This window comes from Poecilia formosa, unplaced genomic scaffold (assembly GCF_000485575.1).
Source record: "Poecilia formosa unplaced genomic scaffold, Poecilia_formosa-5.1.2 Scaffold146, whole genome shotgun sequence".
Classification (NCBI taxonomy): Eukaryota; Metazoa; Chordata; class Actinopteri; order Cyprinodontiformes; family Poeciliidae; genus Poecilia; species Poecilia formosa.
Window position 1 is genome coordinate 820050 of NW_006800085.1, and position 8645 is coordinate 828694.

Sequence of the window (8645 nt, forward strand, 5' to 3'; positions counted from 1 at the left end):
GAGGGGAATTTTTTTTTTTTTTTTTTATATGATCAAAATTCATAATACATTCATAATAAAAAATATCATCTTTAGCAGTTCTGCATGCCAACCTCTGACATCGCATTGACATAAGTTTGTCTAAAATGGCAATAATATTTGCTAAAATAATGTATCTCTCAAACTGTTTGTTGAAGGTGGGATAAATAGTCTAGATGTGATTTTTAAATAGTCTGTATTTAACCAGGGAAGCATGCTGTAGAGGTTCAGAGTGTCATCTCACCCCTGGAAAGCCCTGATGGCTTGGTGAACGCCTCCCCCCTCCCTTTCTTAATAGACTCTGCTTATTCCTACAGTCAGACAACTGCTTTATAAACACATTGTTAATTGGTTGTCCACGAGAGTAGGAGCATGCGTTGGTTGCCTCTCTGCCTTGTTAGAACTGTAATGGACTGACAGCCTGTCAAGGGTCCACCTCTTGTTCACTCTCAGTGGGGATAAAGTCCTGCTCAGTGATATTCTTGCCTAGATAAAGTGGTTGGAGGCAATGGATTTAAAGGTTTACCCATCAGTAAAATTGTTTTGGTAGCAGGCCCACAATCTGAGGCATTTGTGTTGGTCTAAGCTAATGGGATCATTCTTATTGTCAATGACAATCAGCCTGGATAAACATTCTCTCATTAACACAGAGATATTGCAGGCTGGTAACAATCAACAGATGAATCAGCTCTGTTTTGCATTCAGTGCACATTAAAGCACTTATAGAAGAAAATATGGAACTGTGGGCCACGAACACCTGTGCATATGGCTTAGCATCTGTTAGCACAGACCCTCTCTGACTGGCATATTAACAAAGCCATGTGGTAATAGTGTGTATTTCATATGGAACATTGTAAAATGTAAAATACTATTTAGTTTAAGGTTAATAGTTACCCGATTCTTTCCTTATACAAAATTTACTAATGTAAATTAGATCTGTTTGACATTCACACTGTTTTATTGTAGAACTACTTAGGATACAATAAGGAATTGATAAACAAACAAAAAAAAAAAAACAGTTAACCAAATTACTCTTTATAAGAAGAAAAAAACACTGAATATTGTATACTTTTCTTGCTTTTACTATGTTATTCTGGGATAGTTTGTAATCCGTCTAAAATCCCTTATCCCCAGCACAATCTGCTGTTTAAAAATGATGCATTGGTTGTCATTGCTGACAATTTCTTTTGGGGGTTTGCCAGAGGTGATAGGGTAGCACTACACCTAATTTTTCCCAATAAACTACTTATTCAGCATATTGTTAGGATCCTGAGTTGTTTTGAGTTTTGTTTATTCCTTAGTTTCACTTTTATTAGATCAGTATTGTTTCTATTTTACTTTAGTTAGGCCCTAGTGATTCTAGTTCATGTGTACTTCTTGTGTGTAGTTATTCTTTGATACTCTAGTTCAATTATATTTAGTCATTCTTTAGTGTTAGATTTAATTCCTAGTTACTTGTGTACACACCCCTTTTGCCTCTTTCTCTCTCCCCTCACACCTGCAACCCATTTCTAATCAACCATCAGTTCCTTGTTTAGTAATCACCTCCTCAGTATATATAAAACTCATTCTCGGTTTCTCCTGGCTGGTTGTTCCTGTTATATGCTGTTATTTTCTCCAGATGTTCCCTGCTGGTTTCATTTCACTAGATTTGTGTATTTTGTTTTGCTATGACTTACTGTGCTTTTCGTGGCTTTTTGTAAGTTTTTCTATCCATGCATCCAGCTCCTGTCTGCATGTTGGTTGATCCACAAACTCACACCCCATGACTGATATTCTTTTAGATATACTTTTGTATAACTGGATTTTTATGAAAACAAATATCTCCTCCAATTGTAAGTGGAAAATAATAACAAAGGAGAACAATGAAAATATCAATCTGTATGTTGTTAACCTGTACAATGTGCTTTGCTTATTGAGATACTGGAATAACTTTTCAATAATAAATCAAAATTTTTGAAAATAATGATGCATACAAACCTATTCCTTTCTCTCACCTGTGTGTGCATTGCAGTTCTGGTTGTCCAAATACATTTAATTTCAGGGTGAACAATACAATTCAACCCCTCTGAAGATATACTTTTTTAGATTATTATGGCTTGTCAGCAGTTAGCTTGAGGCTAATACAAGTATGACAAAAGGATAGGGCTTCTGCTCTTTGTCAATATTAGCATTTTATTGTTCCTGCTGATGTCATTTACTAGACAAATGGAAACGCTCACGAGGTACTGAAATAAATATCTGAGTTTAGTGAGAGAAAACCTATTGATTAAGCATTACTGATGTTTGCAGAAGCAATTATGAGACACAGTATGAATTTTGCAACATTTCATTTTTGTCGTGTCTGCAGAACTACACTGTTTCCATAAATTAAGTAAAATATTTTATGCAGTTTTAACATGAATGAATAATATAAAATATCCCATGGCATGATTATATATTACTGCAAAAAATTAATAACATTTTGTGAGATCTGCCTGAACTTCAGAGGTATTAACAATGCAAGGTTTAATATTTCAGCAGAAACTGGAAAAATGGAGAAACGAATAATATAATGTTTTAATAAAAATGTTAACTACAACTCTCTTATAAGACAGAAATGAAAACGCCACAGCTTTGTTCTGAGGTGGGGTTTTTTCCCCGTTTACTTATAAGAGAATGTAAAGAAAACATGCATTTGATCTTTTAAAGTTCTCAGTGACATTGAAAGAAACAGAACTCAGAATAAAATGTACATTTCTGAGGCAATCGTTCCGACTTAAAACTTCCTTTCATTTTTGCTATTTATTTCTTTCAGTCCAACAAACCAGCTGTCAAAAACGTTCAAACTGGACAGGACGGTAAAAAGGAACGAGCTGAGGAAACCGAAAACAAACACAGCAAAAGAAACAACAGAAGACAGACAGTCTTCTCCAATTTGTTGTCTGCATGCCACTATGGTGTCCTTGGGGTGGCAACAGCATTGTTTTCTACCATTGAATCTGGATTCGGAAATCTGGGACAATGGTCCGAAGAGCAGCAGACAAGCACTGCATGTCTGTGTGAATGAATAGAACGTTGGAGGGAAAGACTTAAAATTTAGCATGTGCAGAGCCAACCAATACCACCTCATAAGTCAAACCAGTTGGTGCATCTGGCACACTTATCATTTATTGATTAAGATAATTTATTCGGGACTTTATTGATTAAGTCCCGAAGCTTTCATAAGCTTCGGGATGAATGCAACACTATACAGGAGTGCGCAGCCAAAAGGACCCAAAGCAAATTGATGTTTTCCCTAGTTGTTATAATTCTCATCTCAATTTAAAGCGACATCAATCTATTTCAAAACTCCTGTTTAGGGTTGTTATATTTAATAAAGGTTCCATCTGCTGCTGCTGGGATGAAAAAGATTAACTGAATAGTTTTAAGTAATATGTTAAACTGGCTTTGTACTCAAAATGGGAAAAGGACTTCAATTGGTCCAACACCATCTCCACTCACTGATTTATTTTTTTCAAGGTGCTACACACGTTATTATTTTCAACCTGCTAGTTCCAAGTTGGGACTTTTTCTGCTTTTAAAAACTGTCCTAATTCTTCCACAAGGTTTCTGAAACATTATTCTAAGATTTTGATTCATATCAAAATCTTATCTCTCATTTGCTCCTGATATTTTCAGCTGCATATTTGTAATGTGAAGGTCCTCTTCCACCAAATGCAAAAACAAGCTCTTATGGATTGAGATTTGATGGCCATGGAGTATGTAATGAATTCACTGTCATTAAATCACCTGAGCTTATATGACATTGTCCTGATAGCCATCAGAAGCTACACCGGCAACTTAAAGAGACATTATTAGCAACATCCCTTAGGATGGCTATGATATTAAATACAATGCTCAAATGGGTTTTAAAAGTTGATAAGAAAATAGCCCTATAATGACGAGTTTACTGCGCTAACGTTCACAAGCTCCGTAACTCCAACTTTTTCATTTGTTACATTTTGTCTAAAATAAAATCTAAGCAACTTAGTTAAGTGTAAAGTTCTCAAGAAATGTGACCTCTATTCACAAAGATATTAACTGGCAACACAAAGCTCACCACCAGCAGCGGCCTGAACCGTTTAAAGGCAGAATGGATGTTTCAATTTCTGCTCGAATGTTCCAGGAAGAACTATTTCAATTTACTGTTCAATTGCACTTGAACCAATGCAAACTGTACTCTGTTTCTTGTTCTTATCTGATAGAAGTGGTACATGGTGTGGCGTTTTCTTGCTATCGCCAATCTGCTACAAGCAGTAATGTGATCTGCATTTAGAGATGGTATTTTGCATACCTTGGTTGTAAGAAGCTGTTATTTGTTGCCTGTTATTTTATGCACTTTTAATATATATTTCTGCCATATCAAGCCACTCTCTAACCTCTGACATCAACAATGACATTTTCACCCACACAATAGTTTTATGGAAGTCATCCTCATAGATGTCTAAATGCACTGAGTTGCTGCCATTTGATAAGCTGATTCACTTTCTTGCAAATGAACGTCCGTAACTAGAAAACTTGTTTATGAGTATATATTCAAATGATTTTTATTTCCTTTTTCTTTTCTTTTTTTTTTCTTTTTTTTGCAAAGTTGTTCAAGTTTGAGTTTGTGTTTTCTTTTATCAATGGCATAAATTACTGAAGTCTTCGCTTCACTAAACCATCTCATTTGACTGTGTTGATTTGTGTGTGTGGTGAATGCCAGTCAGCTTCGACAACACAGAAATATTAACATTCCTCCCAACAAAAAGGCTATTTGATTAGAAAGAAATGGTGTACTGATGAGGGCACAGAAAAAAAAATAAAATAAAATGAGGCATCTCTTTGGCTGTCTCAGTGAATCAAGGTTTCCACACCTATCCAGACAGCACAGTTATGAGTTTGTCAGACATCAATAGTAAGTGGATGTTTCATGCCCCAACATGCCCTGGTGGAAATCCATCCACTTCCTGAATACCAATTGTTATCTGGTTCTACTGAACTATCACCTTATTTTTGAATGTGTGGGCATTTAGGACATACTCACAAAAGAGTTAAATAGAAATAAAAATTAGATATTAAAAATTTGCTGCGGATGTAGTATTTAACAGCATCTTTAGTTTTCTTAGGAAGTCAGGTATTATGGGAAGATTATAGTGGTAGGACATCTAATCTATACTCCAGTCTGGAAGGTGGCGGTAATGCACCTAATAAGTTGTTTGCCAACCGCCATAAAACAAGAAGAAGAACAAGAAGAAGAAGAAGAAGAAGAAGAACATATTCACACTCTTATTGTTGATTTGTTTGGCTTAAAATCATATGTAACAAAAAAAAATAGCCACAGGTAAGTTATAATAAACAAAGTTTTCTATTCTAAATGAGCAGGAGACTGATTTTGTTTTGTTTTTTTTTGGATTGTGCTATAGCAATGTTTGTCAGGAGTTTGTGGGAGAGATTTTTCCAAGCATGGTTTCCTTCAATCTATTTGTTGACAGCAGTCACAAATATTAGGTTATTCCAACTCAAAATTAAAAATGTATGACTGGAAGACATACTTGGGAGACAAACTTGTCTCATATTCTCCTGTCGGAAGAACTCAAACTTCTTCTGTTTCTTTTTTTTAATTCAAATCCAAACTTCATTTTATTCATTCATTATGGTACAACGATGCCATCAAATATACACTTCATGTATGGAAAAGCTAGGGAGGAACGAGTAGCAGTAGGAGCAAACGCACTACAAGATGCTGCCGCCAAGAAACTTTACAGCTGGGACTGTGGTTTTCAGGCGGTCATTAAAATAAAATACTTTGGTTTAAGATTTATCACTCAGCAGTCCTTAAGTGCATTTGTAAACTGCAGTCCTCCTTTTTTGTTGCTTTTGAAATAATGGCTCCTTCTCTGATTGGCCTTGTAGCCCAGGTCAGCATCTGACTTGTGTCACTCTCTTACATCTCAGTGAGCATCTCTCAATGTCTTTTCCTTCTCTAATGGGATTGATAACATTTCGCACCAAAATCTGTTCATCTCTGGTAAACTTAAACCATTTCCTGTCTGAATGCAGTGATGACTGGACATACCCAAGCTAATTATGTTTGAATATATATTTTTTTGAACAGATAAAAGTTGTAACTCAAATTCAAATCAGGCAGATGTTTGTTATACGAGCCAATGAATGGCTGAAAATTTTACAGATTCTGCATTTATGAATATATGTTGTGGCAGACACCTGCAAGCTTAATAGTTGGCAGAGTATTTCACTGCATAAACTTTTTCTCTTACTGTCCTCAAAGGATCACTGTTGGGAGTACTTAATCAGATGAGATTATGCTGTTTTTTGGGAGCATGACAGGGTACAGTCTTATCAGCACTCTTCTGTATTCATTCAACTTAATTTAAGGACCATCAAGATCATTTTAGTTTATGATAGCAGTGTTTGCTCAGTTTGTAGGAGAAGGTAAAGTGAGAGACACAGCTTAAATTATGAAGATGAGACTTTTACAGCAGTGGTGCTCATTTTTACAGAAATAAATGTTTTTAAAACTAAAGAACTCATCATTCAAATGGGCAAAAGCTTAATGTAACCTGCAACAATCAAAGATGAGATGTTGGAGGTAACCAACGATTGTAGAGCTTTTGGCATGTGTATGGACAGTGAACAAGCTTAATTTTGGGGAGAGAAAAACATGATAAAACTTCTGCACTAAATTACAGTGGAAAGCATTTTTATATTTTAACTTGATTATGTGGTATGGATATCAAGAGAAGGAATAAATTGAAGAGACTTGACACATCGCCAAGACTTTTTAGGAAGCCGCAATGAAAGAGCGAATTAAAGAAATGTCAACATCGATTTTATTTTTATAGCACTGGGTAAAAAGTGGTATTTTAAAAGTCATCATGTCTTTAAAATACGGTATGACTTATATTTTAAAGACAACCATATACATCAACCATATATTTTAAGGCTTTTGTACACATCTCTCCCAGGGGCACCAATGAATGCACAGTATGTAAAATTGTCATGTAATTCTTCAAATGTTTTATTATTTTTACAAACAGAATGTTTCTAAGCATGAGATAGCAGAATCACCTCACATATGTTTTAATTTAAAGAAGAGAGATGCACAGTCATCCACATGCCTTTTCCCTTTTGTAGTTGTCATTCATGGCTTCTTTCCAGGTACTTTCTCATATTGTCCAAGCAAACCCTTGATTGGTTATAGCCATGTGATGGATCGGTGACCTTTTGATGCCGTTCCCTGCCTGTTGTCTTTGGACTGCAGGAGACAGGAGTTAACCTATAAGGCCTTGCAAGGACACAATGAGTGGAGAAAAATGGATAGAGGTTCTGAAAGTGCTAAGAAATCTTTCAAAGGCAGTTGACCAGAGAGGCACAAACCATGAGCATTGTCCTCTGGATGGCAGTAAGAACAACTGCTCAAATCCAAAATAAGGGTCAAGAGATAGAGGAAGCAGGGCTGCATCACTGGGTTACACATACACACCAAATAGTGAGGAGCAAACTGAGGGAAGCAAAAGCAAACAGCTGTATGCTTGACAGTAATCAATCTTCTCTCCACCTGAAGGTCAGGTAACCACACCTGCTTCCGGCACCACACTGCCCTCTTGTGTGAAAGGGATCTACCTACTTAATAAAATTAATCTAAAAAAACTATATATATAGTTCGTTTTATGCAACATAGCATTCATCATAGTTCACATTCCCTGTGTGTTGGAGTTTTGTTTCATGCCTTATGTCATGTGGAAATCTCGGCTTATGATTTCTGTTACATATTTGTTAAATTCCACAGCATTACATTTTTCCGTCATAATATCTAGATGTGCTTCTTCCTCATGGTTCTAGCTCAGCTGCTCGGTGGCAGATGAACTCACCTCCGTCCCAGTGACGTGCGCTGAGGTTCAATGCTGGTGAGGCACTGACTTACGATTATAGACACCATGCATGTTATTGGACGCACGGAAATTTCGCGCCTGCATACAACGCTGGGGGGCAAAAACACTAACCTTTTACATGTCATCCATAGCCGCGTTAACTCAGTGAAACTTAGAAATGTAGGTATTAATTTCGTGCAATGATCCACAGCAAAGGGAAAGAGCGAGAAAGCGCTTTCTCGCTCTGTATTCGCCACGCTACATGCAGACTCGTTGCCATAGCAACTGACAACAATGCCACTTCATGTTTTTGGATTTAACACCAAAACAATTAAATTAGCTGCCCCTTCTACTTTACTGAATTACTTAGACATCCGAACTGTAGCCCACAAAACGCACATTTCATTAAAAAAACTAAACAAAAACATCTTATTGCTGTCTTACCTTTATTTATCAATGAAATCCATGCACCGCTAATTCTACACAAAAATATCCGTTCATCCAAAGCCAAGTCTATCCTCGGCATGTCTTTTCTACTCCATTTAATAATCATCAAACTGTCTTGAAGCAAAACCTTCAGCTCCGGTGTTGGTCTTCCTTTAGTTATTATCTCCTGCTTCAGTTGAAAATCCACTTTAGAAAACTGTTTAAGTGTAGAAATGTAGTCTTTCATGTTGACGTCGCATGGCTAGCTCAGTGTGTCTTACTCTGCAGTTGTGCAGTCACAATATC